Source organism: Triturus cristatus, chromosome 7, assembly GCF_964204655.1.
Source record: "Triturus cristatus chromosome 7, aTriCri1.1, whole genome shotgun sequence".
Classification (NCBI taxonomy): Eukaryota; Metazoa; Chordata; class Amphibia; order Caudata; family Salamandridae; genus Triturus; species Triturus cristatus.
This window is the reverse complement of record NC_140590.1, coordinates 1,738,369,933-1,738,385,474: the sequence shown is the minus strand read 5'-3', so window position 1 is coordinate 1,738,385,474 and position 15,542 is coordinate 1,738,369,933. Positions and strand designations below refer to the sequence as shown.

The window sequence follows — 15,542 nt, the reverse complement described above, 5'->3', positions numbered from 1 at the left end:
AGGGAAGAAGTAAAAGCAGAAAAGGAATTACGAAAGGCAGCTCACCTTGCCGCTAAAAAGTTAGAAGAAGACATAAAGGAGAGAAGGGAAACTAAACTAAGACAAGAGCCCTAAACCTCAGGCCAGTACGCTGTTAGGACCCCTTCTTTGCTCTACCCTGAGTTGTCCTCCAAGCAGCGAACGAATGACGAATTACTGTTAGGTCCCCCGATCATTTACATGCCCCCTCCGTATGCACCCTCCCAATCAGTAGTGCAACACCCACAACCCCTGAACACGAGCGAAAGCAGTACAGGGGCCTCGGCCCTCACGGCCTCAGCGCCGGCTGAGCCTCTTGTACTGAACCCAATGTCGACTACAACGCTAGACGACCATGAGATGGGAAAGAAAGAGTCCACCAGAATGAATCGATTAACTAAGGATGAACGAGCAGGAATCGATAGGATAGTAGGGACGCTGGTGGAGCGAAAAGAAAGTGAGGAGTATATAACAGACGTGTATAGCTCGTATGCCGACAGCCGCAGACGACACTTCGTCGTACGGCTCTGTTATCACGCCCTGAATGCATATGAGGACAGATACCACGATAAAGGTCCCGAAGGCTTAGCGGCCCTATATAGGAAGGTAGACATTGGGGAAGGAGGAGAGGGCGATGTAACGAACCTCTTCACTCGTACACTCGAGGTCTACCGACACCTTAAAGAACATGGACAGACCACCAAAACAGAAACCCCCATAGCAACTAAGCCCCAGGGAGGAAGGGCCGATGCCATGATGCCCATTAAAGAAGCTGCCCCCTACTGGGTCCCCCCATGGGGTCAGGGAACACACGACGACATCAATCACCAAGATGCGAAGGGAAGGGTTGTATATAACTGGGTCTACCAGCCGTGGGACCGGCAAGATATTTTGACCTTTAGAAAGACTCTACCCGACTTGAGAAAGAACCCGACTGCCTTCTACACTGAATTGGGTACGGCCTTAGGCTCAACGATAATGACGTTAGCAGATATCGACTTGTTCTTTGGGCTATGCCTGCCGGCTGATGTGTGGAAACAAATCCGGAAAGTTGACCACGCTGAACCGTTCGGATATACCTGGGTACAACTCGATACCATAGATAAACAGCGAGAACCAGGACAGAAACCCCCGAAAGCCATCTTAGAGCTCCCAGACAAGATTGTACAAAAGCTGAAGACTCTAATCCCAGAAAGAAAGGTAGACTGGTCGATAGTGACGGCTTGCCGCCAGAAACCCCAGGAGGATGTGTCTGAATATTTCTCCCGATTCGAGACTGTGTTTTCCGATTACAGTGGCCAAGACATGACCACCGCAACCGGACACCACCTCTTTGTCCAGAATTATGTAAAGGGTCTGTCTCAAGAAGTTTCCCAGAAGCTACAGACCAGCGAGAGCAGTTGGGCAGCCTCCAAACCCGCAGCAATTCTCCAGATGGCCCAATACTACGAAAACCAGAAGAACGAGAACGATAGGGCGTCAGAGAAGAAGAAAAAGGAATTAAAGGAGAGGGTGATGATAGCACAGTTGCAAGGGGTGACCATAGGAAGGGAACCCCCAAAAGAGAATTACCAACCAACCGCCCCTAGAAAGCTACCCCCTAGAGACCATACACCTACACCCTACAACGGACGGAGAGACTTAGATGGAAATCAATGTGCGTTCTGTAGAGGGTTCGGACACTGGAAATCCCAGTGCCCGGTCCTTCTGGAAATAAACAAGAATAGGGACCCCAGAGACGCAGCATATGACCCCAGAAATAGAGGACAGGGACGAGGGCACACGAACAACACTATCAACGACAGGCCAGGCAGACCAAACACCTTTGATCGCCCCCGCCAAAACCAGTGTCAGCAGTCCGACTATGAGAGCACTCATGACTTCACATAGGACCGCCAGGGGCAAGGGAGGGATCCAGTCGAACTCCGTGTTGACCAGCAAGGTCCTTACGTCACCGCTAAGGTCTTGGGCACAAAATCTCCATTCCTGGTAGATACTGGGGCGACACGTAGTGCGTTATCTAAACGACTGATTCCTAGGGCACCCTTGTCTGGCTCACACGTAACCTCAATAGGCTTTGACGGAACGCCCTCCACTAACCCCTTATCAGCACCAATCTCCTTTGACTTAGAAGATAACACCACTGACACGACCTTTCTGCTCTCCTCCAACACCCCCGATGCTATTATGGGACTTGATTTACTAAAACATTTTCGAGCCACTATCAGATGCTCCCCAGACGGAGTTCGAGTCATCCTACACGATAACCCAGATCTGTCCAGACCCTGTCACACACGGCGTATGCTCTCTATAACCGATGCTGATATGTCCCTACTCGACACATTACCTTCACATCTATGGGCTAAAACCGACTCAGACGTAGGGCGCATGGTGATCGACCCGGTACACATAACCGTCCGACCGGACGCAGTGCTCCCAAAGCTTCCACAGTATCGGATATCACCCGAAGGCGAGAAGGCATTGGTGGAAATCATCGAGTCTCTGGTCGAGGCAGGAGTGGTAGAAGAAGTAGTGAGTAATGTTTGCAACAGCCCTATCCTACCCATTGTAAAGAAGCAAGGCGAGGGGGATGAGAAAGCCTACCGTTTCATTGTTGACTTGCGAGAGGTTAACAAAGTAGTCATACCCCAGTACCCCGTAGTCTCAGACATCACCACCATCCTCACCCTGATTCCATCCACTGCCACCATCTTTACTGTTATTGACCTCAAGAACGCATTCTTTTCCATCCCCATCCACCCAGACAGCCGCTACCTGTTCGGCTTCACTTTAAAAGCCCGTTCGTACAGATTCTGCAGGGCACCCCAAGGCTACACTGAGAGTCCCAGTATTTACAGCCAAGCCCTCAAGAGGCAACTGGATGCAGTCCAACTACCCGATGGAGTGGTATTGATACAGTACGTCGATGACATTCTTTTGGCGGCCGACACCACTCCTCTTGCTGTCACAGCCACCATTCACCTCCTCCGCTTCCTTGCGGAGAACGGTCACAAGGTCTCCAGAAAGAAATTGCAATTCTGCCAGCCCCAGGTAACTTATCTAGGCCACCTACTATCCAAAGACGGGAGGAAACTTACCCCTGACCGAATTCAAACCATCCTAGAAACCCCTGTTCCCAAAACTCAGAAGCAAGTACGATCCCTAGTGGGCCTCACCTCCTTTTGTCGACAGTGGTTGCCAAACTTCAGTCTCACCATAAAGCCTCTGCTTTCCCTGCTGGCTAAGGATGTCCCCTTCCCCCTCCCCTGGACACCCGAATGCCAATCCTCCTTCAAAGAATTACGAGACGCCCTCTGCTCGGCCCCAGTCCTAGGAACCCCAGACTACACTAAACCTTTCTCCCTCTACACCCACGAAAGGGAGGGATGTGCGTTGTCTGTCCTAACCCAGTCCATAGGCCCTAAGCAACGCCCTTGTGCCTACTTCTCTGCCACTCTCGACCCCGTAGCCAGAGCCTTGCCCGCCTGCCTTCGAGCAGTAGCCGCCGCTGCTGTCTCTATCCGACAAAGTGAGGGGATCGTGCTCTCGAACCCCCTCACAGTATTGGTACCCCATGCTGTTGATACCCTCCTGAACCAAACCAAGACTCAACACCTGACTAGCCCACGACTGACTGGGTATGAACTGACTCTGCTTGCACCCCATATCACATTGAAACGATGCACCACTCTGAATCCAGCTACTCTACTACCTCTCCCTGACGCTGACCCCAATGCATCCCCTATACATGACTGCGTGACCCTCACCGACGAACAAACCAAGAGTAGGGTTGACCTCCGGGATACTGCCTTCCCGGACCCTGACGGAGAACTGTGGGTGGATGGCTCATGCATCAAGCTCCCTGATGGCACCACCTCAGCTGCTTATGCAGTCACCACCGCTCGAACAGTTGTTGAGACAGCCCGCATCACACAGCGATCCGCACAGGCGGCTGAACTAATTGCCCTCACACGAGCCTGCATCCTGGCAGCAGGGACAACCGCAAACATTTACACAGACAGTCAGTATGCCTTTGGGGTAGTTCACCACTTCGGGCTCTTATGGAAAGAGAGGGGATTCTTGACTTCGCATGGCACACCCATCCTGCATGGAGATCTAGTCTCTGCCCTGACCGAAGCAATCCTCCTCCCCACACGGATAGCTGTGATCAAATGCCAGGCACACAAGAAGGTGACAGACATTATAGGTCAGGGAAATGCACTAGCTGACATTACTGCCCGAACCACAGCCGAGAATAGGTCCACGACCCGCATGTACGTGACCAGGTCACAAACTGAGAAATGGAAGGATGCTAGGGAAACGATTAGGGATATCCAACTAGCCAGCACACCACACGAATTAACTGAATGGACCCGGGTAGGATTGAAGGACGATGACGGTTGTTGGCGAACTAAAGACTCGAACAAATGGTTGCTACCCGACTCATACTTGATCCCCATGCTGACCATGGCACACTCCCCCGCACACATAGGGTCTGCCCCCATGATCGAACTCATCTCCAAAGTCTGGCACAACGACAGAATACCAGACTCAGCCAAACGTCTGGTCCAACAATGCCTAGTATGCCTCCAACACAACCCTGGGAAAGGAACTGCTGTACCCCGGGGAGGGTTTGGGGTCCCCAATCACCCCTTTGAAGTCCTACAAATGGACTACGTCCAGCTAGAAAGGTGCCAAGGTTTAAAGTATGTGCTTGTCGTTGTGTGTGCCTTCAGCAAGTGGGTGGAAGCCTACCCGACCCATGACAACACCGCTATGACTACCGCAAAAGTACTTCTGAAGGAGTTCTTCCCCCGATACGGCCTTTGTCGAATTTTGTGGAGCGACAACGGCCCCCACTTCGTAGCCGAAGTTATCCAACTCATCTTAAAAGGGTTGGGTGTAAAACAGAAGTTCCATGCGGTCTTCCATCCCCAATCTGCAGGCCTGGTTGAGCGACACAATGCCACATTGAAGCTTAAGATAGCAAAAATAGTCGCCACCACAGGGCTAAGATGGCCAGACGCTCTCCCACTAGCATTGCTATCAATGCGTTCCACCCCCACCAAACACCACTTAACCCCCTACGAGGTCGTCTTTGGGCGGCCCATGAACCTTTGGACTGCACCAAAACCATCATCCATCCACGACGTCCCGGACGTCCTCATGTCTGACTATTTGTATAACCTAACTAAGACGTTGTCTGTTATCCATCAGCAGGTGCTGCACGCCATTCCCGATGTTTCCAGGGGCCCGGGACACGACATCCAACCCGGTGACTTCGTCTTAGTGCGTAACTTCCAGCGCACCAAGAGTCTGGAGCCCCGGTGGACGGGCCCCCTGCAAGTCCTGATCACCACCCGAACAGCTCTTCGAGTGGAGGGGAAACGCAATTGGCTGCATGCACACCACTGCAAGAAGGTATCACCGACCCTGACAACCACGGACAACATCACCGCCCAAGAAGAACTCCTGGACAAAGATCGACCATCCCTGAGCCGCTGCCCAGATACAGAGACACTCGAGTTAGTAAGATATCCTGATCCCACTGTGCCATCCAAAGAAGGGTATAACTTGCGACGAAAGGAGAGAACTTCGGCTAAGCAGACCACAAGCTAAGTGGAAATCTCAAAGCGGTAGCCTAGTCACCTCAAAGGCCACCAGGAGAGAAACCAAACAAAGTCTGTGGTTCTGCCCGCTACCGAGTCTCTTGAAGGTGATGGAAGCGCCCAACATGAAGATGATGGAAGCAACCGGACGTCCGAAGATCCACTACAGAAACCCAAAGACTGACCGAATGCACAGCTTAAAGACTATTGCACTTTTCATTACCCTTCTCTTTTGCCTTCTCCTCATGGTCACCTTCTGGATCATGGAGGAGAGCACACCCGCTCATAAGACATTACTGACCACCGTTCAACCTACCACCACGAAAGAACATCATCTGATCTCGCTTTCACCCCAACTCCGAGAAAGGCGTAAGGAGTTCTGGAATAACTCTTTTGTGCAGTTGCTCCACCAACACAATCTTGCTACCAACGCCACTAATTGCTGGATCTGTGGACTGCTACCACATGCCACTGGACACTCTATCCCTTTCATCCCTTCACCTTTTTCTGTCCATGGTTCCTGCCTCGCCTGGCTAATCCTCCTGCAAGAAAGCTACAAGGACAATGCCACTTCCGGAAGAACCATGTCACACTTCTACCATGGGTTCTGGCTGAACAAAACTGGAAGAACTTCTGCCCTCTTCTGCCCTCTGAGATCGAACACTTCCTTTCACATGGACATCCCTGCCAAAGAACGAGTTGAAATGCAAGTGTTCAACAATCCAGCCAGACCCACCTTCTCTTACCTCCGGAAACGGACGGCCGCCACCCTAACAGTGGCCCTGTCCGTCATCAACATCACTGGGTCTGTATGCCTCGAAGGCCTGGGGGCACAGCTGGTGGGCCAGAGCTCCTGCCTCATCACCCGAACATTGGACTCAGTTGACCCACCCTCCTTTGTTGCCTCCCCGAATATGTACTTCGTCTGTGGTACTAAGGCCTACACCTGGCTTCCGAAAGGTTGGGGAGGCACCTGCTACATCGCCTTTGTCCTTCCTCCGACGTATGTGGCTCCAGCAAACCATCACCGACAGAAACGGGCCAAAGACATTGTGCAGGCCGACTCCACCGGAGCACAGTTCATGGACGCAGTCAAAGGCCTTGTTCCACTCTGGGGTCCAATGGCAAACAGCCGTGCCATCCGCCACTTAACCCAGGCAGTCGAAACGGCAATGAACATTACAGCTGGCGCCCTCGCCAACAACACCGCTGAGCTTCAGGCCGTCCGCCTGGTGGCTCTCCAGAACCGCCTTGTTCTAGACGTGGTTCTGGCAGATCGTGGAGGAGCATGCCGCATCATTGGGTCCAGCTGTTGTACCTACGTACCGGATAACTCACCCTCAGTCTACAAAGCAATTGAACACCTCCACAGACTGTCCGCAGAGGTCCATCAAGAACAAGAAGAATGGTCACTGGGGAGTTGGTTTTGGGACACTATTAAAGGTTGGGGATGGAGGCTGTTTTCATTTATCCTGATACCGATTGTGATACTATGTGGATGTTGCTTGGGGATTCAGTGTCTGCCACCTTTATGTTCGCTTTTTATGAACTGCATCTGCCCTAAGACTTTGGACTTTGAAACTGAGCGGATGAAAGCTCTGAACGAGGTGGAGGTACGGGGTATTATGGGGATAGATCCAAACTAGGCAAGCTGGCGAGACATGTTAAAAGGGAGGACTGTGGAAATTTAGCGTGCAAACTGAACATTATCTGCGCCATCTTGCCTCTCCCCAGCGCCACGCACAGCGAATGCACGGCCGCCATTTTAGGCACCCCACTCTCTCCCCGCTCACTCTCGACCGCCAGCGCTTTCCCCTGGCGCTGCAAGCATCCCCCGCGCGCCGGCCACCCCCACTCTCTCATACAGGCCATAAACCCTCTCCTTCTGCGCGACCCTGCTACGGAACCACTTCCAACCGACAACCCATACATGGTCATGCCTCTCCTTTGATAACCCCCTTCCTCTGCGCCCCATTGTCTGAACTGGTCCCAGGCCATCACCTAGCCCTGCGGATGCAGTTTACTGCCCCTACTGTAAGGGAAACACCCCACATCAAAGGGATTACAGTAGATCAAAGCCCCTACCCCCTGAGACCCGGCCAGTTGCACACACCCCCGGGAATTAGCGGAATTCCCTGCTGCGCGATAGCCATCTCCCACTGCGGGTAGGGTGGGAACTTCTACTGTATCTATGTGTGGGATCGGATCTGAGCCGGGGCTTCAGGGGATGTTCTTTCAGGCATCAAGGGAATCTCAAGAATATACTATGTGTAATAAAGCAATAAACCAGTGTATAAGAGACCAGGTCTCAGAGATGCAGTTAGAGCACCTCGTGACGATACCTTGCTGTCTGATCTGATGTGTTCTGCTCCGACGGAATAAAACTTTGTTTCCTGCCTTCCAGTCTCCGGCGCCTGCCTCTTTTATTGGTAAATTATCGAGTGGTATGAGAGGCGATTACCGCCGGGCAAATACTTGAAAGATTATCGACTGAAACTGCCGCTACCATTTAACAGCAGTGCTGGACACGGACGAAGCGTGCAGCACCACCAGGCAGCAGCTGCATTTTATGCAGATAGTTGTGTGCTTGTTTGCTGTTCGGTCACGCCAGGGCCCAAATCGGCCCCAACAACAAAACCGGCCCCCTGCCACAAAACCGGCCCCCACCCCATCCAGCCTACCGGGGGATTGCCCGGTGCCCGGAAGTGCCAGTCCGGCCCTGCGCAACTCCATTAATACCCATAATAGACTGCCTATGAATGGGCTGCAAACTTTTATTTCCTTCAATATCCGGCGCTCACACCCATCTCTCTACAATTTTTAATGAATTTCTCATCTGAAAATCGTGTCAGGCGAAAGTTTTCCTCAAATTGGACGACTTGACCGTCCATCCATTCTTGATTAGATGGATGGACGGTCAAGTTAAAGAAGTACACTTTGAAATTTGAAGAGATGTTATAATATGTTTAGTTATTTGTGGCTCGATGTATGTTGCAAACATGTCCATTGCTCGGCTCGTGCGAATGTTCTTAGAGCCAAGCAAGACACTTGACTCTGGTCTGGCTCGGATCTTCCCTTTGATGTTGCCTCGCCCACCTCTAAACTGCACTCTGGACTACTTCCGGCATCAACACACACCACACCAAGCACTCTCGTTGTTGCTTTCTTCTCCTGGTGCACGCGCAGCACAGAAAGTGCCTCTGGCGCGCGCGACCCATCTATGCCAACTCGGCTCATTTCCGGTTATATTACTGTAAGATAACTCAGATGGTTCCACGATCTCTGAGGACTTGCAGGTTAGAAACAAAGCATCAGCTCGGCTTTTCATCCTTCCAAGATCGATATGTGTATCAAGCAGGCGTGCAACGCCCACTGGGCTCAAAGGGCTTCAGTCGCCCCCCCCCCCCCCCTGTGTTTCAGCCGGGCTGAGGCAGTTTCCCAGGCACACACACAGCCGCACCCGAGAACTTATCAGGTCTCTAAAAGACGATTTACTTGGTACTGAGGCTTAGTTGTTTTTTCCTCCCCCTTCTCAGAGCCACTGCAGCTCCACTCTGCCTATTGTTTGAAGAATTCTCCCCCCCTCCCCCCCAAATCTCAGTGCTTAATTTGTGCCGGCACTTTTATTTTAGGGCCGGGTCTACACACGCGATCTGCTCACTAGTGCACACGGTCTCCCGGTGAAGAGCTGATAGCGGCGCATGGTAAATCCATACCTGGCTTTCAGTGTTGCCTGGATTTGTAGGTAAAATATGTAAATGGCTCACGGAGGGCATAAACACCTCCAGAAACTGTCTGGGCAAGGTCCTTGCCTCAGTCTAACCGCAATCATAGCGCTAGTGCGCTACCAATGAGTGCTTGAAATGGATTATTAGCCCGGCCCCCTCCCTCCTTGGAGAATTGTCAAGTGTTTACACCCAAGTCGGATCAATGCGAATACTGTCTCCACTTCCCGCCCGCCCGAGCGCACTGCAGTAGTAGTCAGTCAACTCAAGAAAGCAGCGTGTCACGCAGAAGCAGGCCTATGATTAAAATTATTAAACACGAAAGGCAGTAAGCAATGAATTAATTCTCCTAACGTGCACAAGTATATCTTGTTTAATGTTTGAGGTAGGCGCCTAATACCATAGCGCCTAGCCACACCAGTTTGAGATGCGCCCAATAAAAACACTGACTACTATGACACTGTGAAGCTTAATCGAAAACACCCTGGTACCAAATATTAAATAAACGAGGCCCGCCCTTGCGTCGGAAATGAAAAGTGGGTAGTTCGAGGCTTACATCAAAAAGAGAGATTGGTGGTTTTAGGCACTAGCATACACGATAGACGTCATGGCGCGTCACTCTTACCACAGCCTCCTGTCCTGGCTCTGCGGGGCTCTCCTCCCTCGGCGATGACAGCGAGAGGCACGTGACGTCACCCGTCCTTCACAGGAGCACGAGCACTTCAGCCACCAGAGCCACAGAAGGGCGGGACGACCCCCCTTCTAGACATCCTTTGCTGCTCTTTCGTCACCACCTGCCTCGTTCCCACCTATCTTTCGTTGCCCTTTCACCCTCATTCATTCATCTTCACACTTCCCCCGTTTCCCCTATTCCATAGTCCCTTTTTAGTACCCTTCCTTCTCCGACACCTCTCTCCTTTTTTCTCAGCCATTTGCCCCTCCCCCCGCCCGCGCCCAATTCGCCCCTCCCAGCCTATCTCTGTACCCAGCTCTGTACCCCCAGTCCTTAGTTTCCCCATTTCCTTTCTCCAGGAGCGTTGTTGTCGTTGGCGCAGCAGGTGCCCTGAGCGGCACTTTCTGACTATTGCTGTATTTTCTACCCCGGCCGCAGTGAAAGGGGCCCTTTCCTCACACAGAGAAGAGCCCATGGCCACGGCCTCCTTGCTACGCTGCTGTCTCTCTCACTTCTCCTTTCAGCCTCTTCTCGTCCTCGCCCCCACCTCACCCCCTCTTTCTCTTGCCTACCGTCTCCCTCACAGACCCTGCTCCTCGAGGACCTTTTCTGGGGGGTGATCGCCCACCCGATGGCCCACGGCGAGCGGAGGCCACGGTGACGGTTCGGTTCCACCAGTCTCGGGGTGTGGACTGCACTTCCGCGTTTTTATGTTGTTTGCGAAACCGGCTCAGCCGGTTCGGTTCTTTGCTACCCATTTACACATAACTGCCGAGTTTTCTGCATGTGTGACATTTCCATGGTTTTCGGGTGCTTATATGGGACGTTACAATAGGTTAAGTGTGCAATTTAGAGTGACACTTTATTATCTCGAGTAGGACAAATCTGGCCTCACACCGGTAACTGCCCCCTGTGTGCATTGGAATGGACTAGAAATGGCTTCAAACCACCTTCCTTTTCAGAAGGCTGATGCAAAACCACCGAGCTGCTTCCTGTTTCTAATGCTCCTCTTGGAAATGTTTGTTGTGCCCTAGTTAACCACAGTTATACTCCTAATAACGAGGGATGTGATCACACCCGGTGAAACAGCCCCGAGCCAGGAGGTGACAAACCACAAACCCTTCAATGCAGCCGCCCGAAGATGTCATCAACTAAAGGTAGCCTCACCTTATACCTAATCCCAGAAGGCAAAGTGCTCGCGGCTAAAACTCTAGGCCTTGTAAAAGGTTTCTCCGCTAGTCCAAAATGTGTGATCCTTAGCCAATCATCTATTCTCCCTTATTCAGTGTACCTACAAGCAACTTATTTTAGAGCACATATTACATAATGCCATATTTACTCTCGTAAAAGCAGGACTGAGAGGCAACACTCTACAGGTTGATTAACCTGTTGTTAAAAATAGCAGGTTTTCTAAGTGCTTACTTTTAAGTCATGTACTTGCCACTGATGAGATTAAAACAGTAGTCTCTTACCTGCTCGAAGTTGAAGCTGATGTCCCCACATTGGCAGGTGACAGCTTTTAGATTGCTTCTCTCTGTTCTGTGAGTTGAGAGGCCTTGTCATTAATACTTCCAAAACCAAACTCCTCTATTTTAACCCAACCAGATCTTTCAGATCCACCCTGACTTTAGATGGGAAACCACTTGAGCGTGTCAAGGAGTTCCATTATTTGGGGATTGGAATCTCTGACAGACTCAAGTGGCAGCCCCATATTGATAAAATGGTGCTAAACCATAGACGGGTAATTGGAGCCCTGGGAAAGGAATTCCGTGCCTCCACTACTAAACCCATTGCTCCAGTTTTGGACATATACGCTGCAAAGGCGGTAGGCAGTGCTCTTTATGGCGTGGAACTATGGGGCTTCTGCTGTGTAGATGCCCTTGTGACCAATGAAAATAGGTTCTTTAGAGACCTTGTATCGCTCCCAAGGGGTACCCCGACAAAACCACTACTGAGCGACCTTGGTAGGCGCTCTATTAGAGATTTACGTTCTCCACATTAGTTTTTCACCCCCTCAGAGTGCGAGAGACAAAATGGCGGCCGACACTTCCTGGTTTCGACCGATTCAAATGTTTACTAAGATCTAACAACCAATCAGAAGTGCGCTCGCGCACGGCAGGGTGCGCGCACCCAGCGCGCACGCTGCGCGCGTACAGATATATATATTGATTTAAATGCTATTTTCTCTGGAAATACTGAACAGATTTACACCAAACCTGCAAAAGGCACTTCACGGACCTTATGGCTACCTCTCTGCCAAATTTCACGTAATTCTGTTCAGCCGTTCGGGCTGTAGCTGCGACTAAAGTCCCTATGGAAAAATCCATGGGGAAAACGCGTTTTGGGACCCCCCCTTTTTCCCGGCCCCCGCTTGACGAATCACCCCGAGACTTTCAGGGTAGGAGCGGAGCGGAGCGCCCCATTAGTTTTGAAAATTTCGCGAGGATTCGTCAATCGGCGCTAAAGTTATTCAAAATAGAATTTTGAGATTTCCTATGGAAACTCGGTCCTAACTATAACTATCTACTGGCGACCGCCGGTAGATAATATATATATATCCTTTAGCAAAACGTCCAAGTGACAGTGGGAGCACTTTGAACAGCTGGTGCCCGCGTCAAGACCAGGACAGGGTCTCGTAAAATTATTCCTCAAGGATAAAGAACGCGGCACACCTCTTGATGATTAAAGTGTTTTATTCAGTTCGTGACTTTCTCCAGTCACAAACTGAATAAACAACTTTAATCATCAAGAGGTGTGCCGCGTTCTTTATCCTTGAGGAATATATATATATATATATATATATATATATATATATATATATATATATATATTACCTACTGGCGGTTGCCAGTAGGTAGTTAAAGTTAAGACCTAGTTACTGTAGGAAAATAGCAACATTCTATTCGCAATAACTTTGGCGCCGATTGATGAATCTTCGTGAAATTTTCAAAACTAATTCTTTGTTGAGATCAGCTCCTATGTTTAATGTTTGGGGGTCATTTGTCAAGGGGGGGCCGAGAAAAAAGGGGGGTCCCAAAACGTGTTTTTTCAATGTTAATTTCCATAGGAAACTTTAGACAAGGCTACAGGTTGAATGGGTGAATGGAATTACCCCAAATTTGGCAGGGAGAAGGGTCTTGGTCTAGAAAGCACGCTTTTGTTTATTTGGTGTAAATCCGTTCAGTAGTTTTTGAGAAATATCGAAATTTACAGATATCAATATGTGGGAATTCTGCCATCTGATTGGCTGAGGCGTTACGAGCACGAGCTTGCTGCTGATTGGCTGCGAGCGCTGCGAGGGTTTGCAACTAGGAAGTGTTGGCTGCCATTTTGTGATTCTGTTGAAGCGAGTAAGGGGGAAAAAGGGTGAAAAACTGAGAAAGAGGAGGGTAGGAGCACTGTAACCTTTGTGGGGTGTTTAGGGTGTGCTATAGAGGAGGTGCGAAGTGAACTAATCATACCTACCGGTGTGAAAGTTCTAGGCTACGAAAATTAAGTGAGGTATTGGCTAGTGTGTGATGTTTCTAAGGTGAGCTTGTGCGTGACTCGAGGATTAAAGCATGAGCCCACACTGTGTGTCTTATGCTGTGAAGTCATGTGCCCTGGCCACTGCAATACAGCTGTGGAAGTAGTGTCCGCATGTGTTTATACCTACTAGGATGAACTACTTACCCGCAGTGGTGTGAAAGTCATGGGTACGGAAAATATGTGAGGTAGTGTGTAGAGTCTCATACTGCTAAGCTCAGCTGCTGCCGGACTCGGGGATGAAAGCGTGAGACCAAACTGTGTGTCATACGCTGTGATGTCATGTGCTCTGGCCGCTGTGCCACATCTGTGCAAGTAGTTTCAGCATGTAGTTATAGCTACTTGGAGGAACTTTTTTTTCGAACATTGTAACTTGTGTATGGTGCTTAGGGGGTGTTATATAGGGAGTGCAAAGGTAAATTTTTGTGTATGAAATTAATTTGGTATTTGGAAAGTGGAAAGCCCTGACTCCTACGGGTCTGATGGCGCTGGGGGCGTAAGGTGAGGTGCTGCTGGAGTTGGGAATAAGGCTGATGAACTACTGACCCCTATTGTGAACTTTTAACGTGCATGTGCCGTTGCATATTCAATAAAATGTTGCAAAAGTATATCTTTAGGTTAAAAAAAAATGATGAACTTTTAACCTGCAGGTGTCGTAGAAGGTTCCAGAAAGTGTGGTGATAAAATAGGTGGAACTTGTGACCTGTATGTGGCGCGGAATAATAAGTAGCCTTTTGGAAGGAAAATTCTAAATTAACCAATGGAGCTAAGTTTTGGAATGTCGTTGAAGGAATGAAGTATTCTGATTTGTTCCGTGCTTTGGGAGGGGTTTAAGGCCTACATCAGGGGGATTTGCATAGCTAAGCACGCTGGGGTCCTGAAGGCGCTGCGCGCGACCATTAAGCAACTGGAGACACAGCTAGAGTCGATTGATGCTGAAGCGCAGCGTGAGCCGGCCGGTGATGTGTCCGCTAGGCGGCTTTGCCTCCTGACCGACTTCCGGGAAGCAGCGGACAGAGAGATTCTGTATCTGGGGAAGTACCAGACGGCACGTAGATATGGTGAGGGGGACAGGCCGGGACGCACGCTGGCTCAGGCTTTGAGGCCTCCGTATGGCATGTCCTTAATAGTTGAGGTGCGGGGCGTAGATGGTTCGCTCCGCACAACACCTACCGAGATCAGAGACGAATTCCTTACCTACTTCTCAGAACTATACAAGACCAAGCTGGGGGAATCCCCAGCCTCTCGTGCGGCCTACTTGTCGGAGATCGCGCTTGTGTTCCTGGATAAGGGCATGCAGGAGTTCATGACGGAGCACTTAAATGTGGCGGAGGTGCGTGGGGCGATTAAGGTGCTTCGCGGGTCCACAGCCCACGGCCTCGATGGCTTCTCCGGGGATTTTTATAAGGCCTTTTCTGATCTGCTGGCGCCACAGCTGATAGAGGTGTATGCGGAGGCGCTGGAGCGCGGCGCCCTTCCGGCTACCCTCAGCGAAGCGGTAATAGTTCTACTTCCAAAACCAAACAAGGACCCGACGTTGTGTAGCTCGTATCGGCCCCTCTCCCTTTTAAACTTTGATTACAAAATACTGGCAAAGATAGTGGCCAACAGGCTCTGTCAATTGATGGAATTCATCATTTCGCCCGTCCAATCGGGCTTCGTCCCGCGCCGCTCTACGTCTTTAAATCTGCGGATGCTTTTCACGGTTCTGCATAGAATTAATCCGGCCACGCCTGCTGCGGCGGTCCTCCTGGATACCGAGAAGGCCTTTGACACACTAGAATGGCCTTTCTTCCTTTCCGTCATGCAACGTATGGGCATGCCGGAGAACTTCCTTGCTACCACGCGGCTTTTGTATAGCCGCCCCACGGCCCGATTGCGTATCAATGGCACGCTGTCTTGTCCCTTCTCTCTAACGCGGGGTACGCGGCAGGGCTGTCCACTCTCACCGCTACTGTTCATTTTGGCCATGGACCCCTTGATCCGGCATTT

At 50.6% G+C, this 15,542-nt stretch overlaps 1 protein-coding gene across 2 annotated transcripts in view; it reads right to left on the bottom strand.

The window, feature by feature from the left end:
• Positions 1-10,719, bottom strand: part of LOC146812955 (C-type lectin domain family 2 member E-like) — a 256,306-nt gene extending 245,587 nt beyond the window's left edge. The window contains exon 1 of one of the 2 annotated variants that reach the window (XM_085619990.1): positions 9,978-10,719. The gene's annotated coding sequence lies outside the window, so the exon portion shown is untranslated. Of the gene's footprint in view, positions 1-9,908 lie in introns of both variants that reach the window. The other variant, XM_085619991.1, reaches the window with a different exon arrangement.
• Between the last annotated feature and the right edge of the window lie 4,823 nt (positions 10,720-15,542).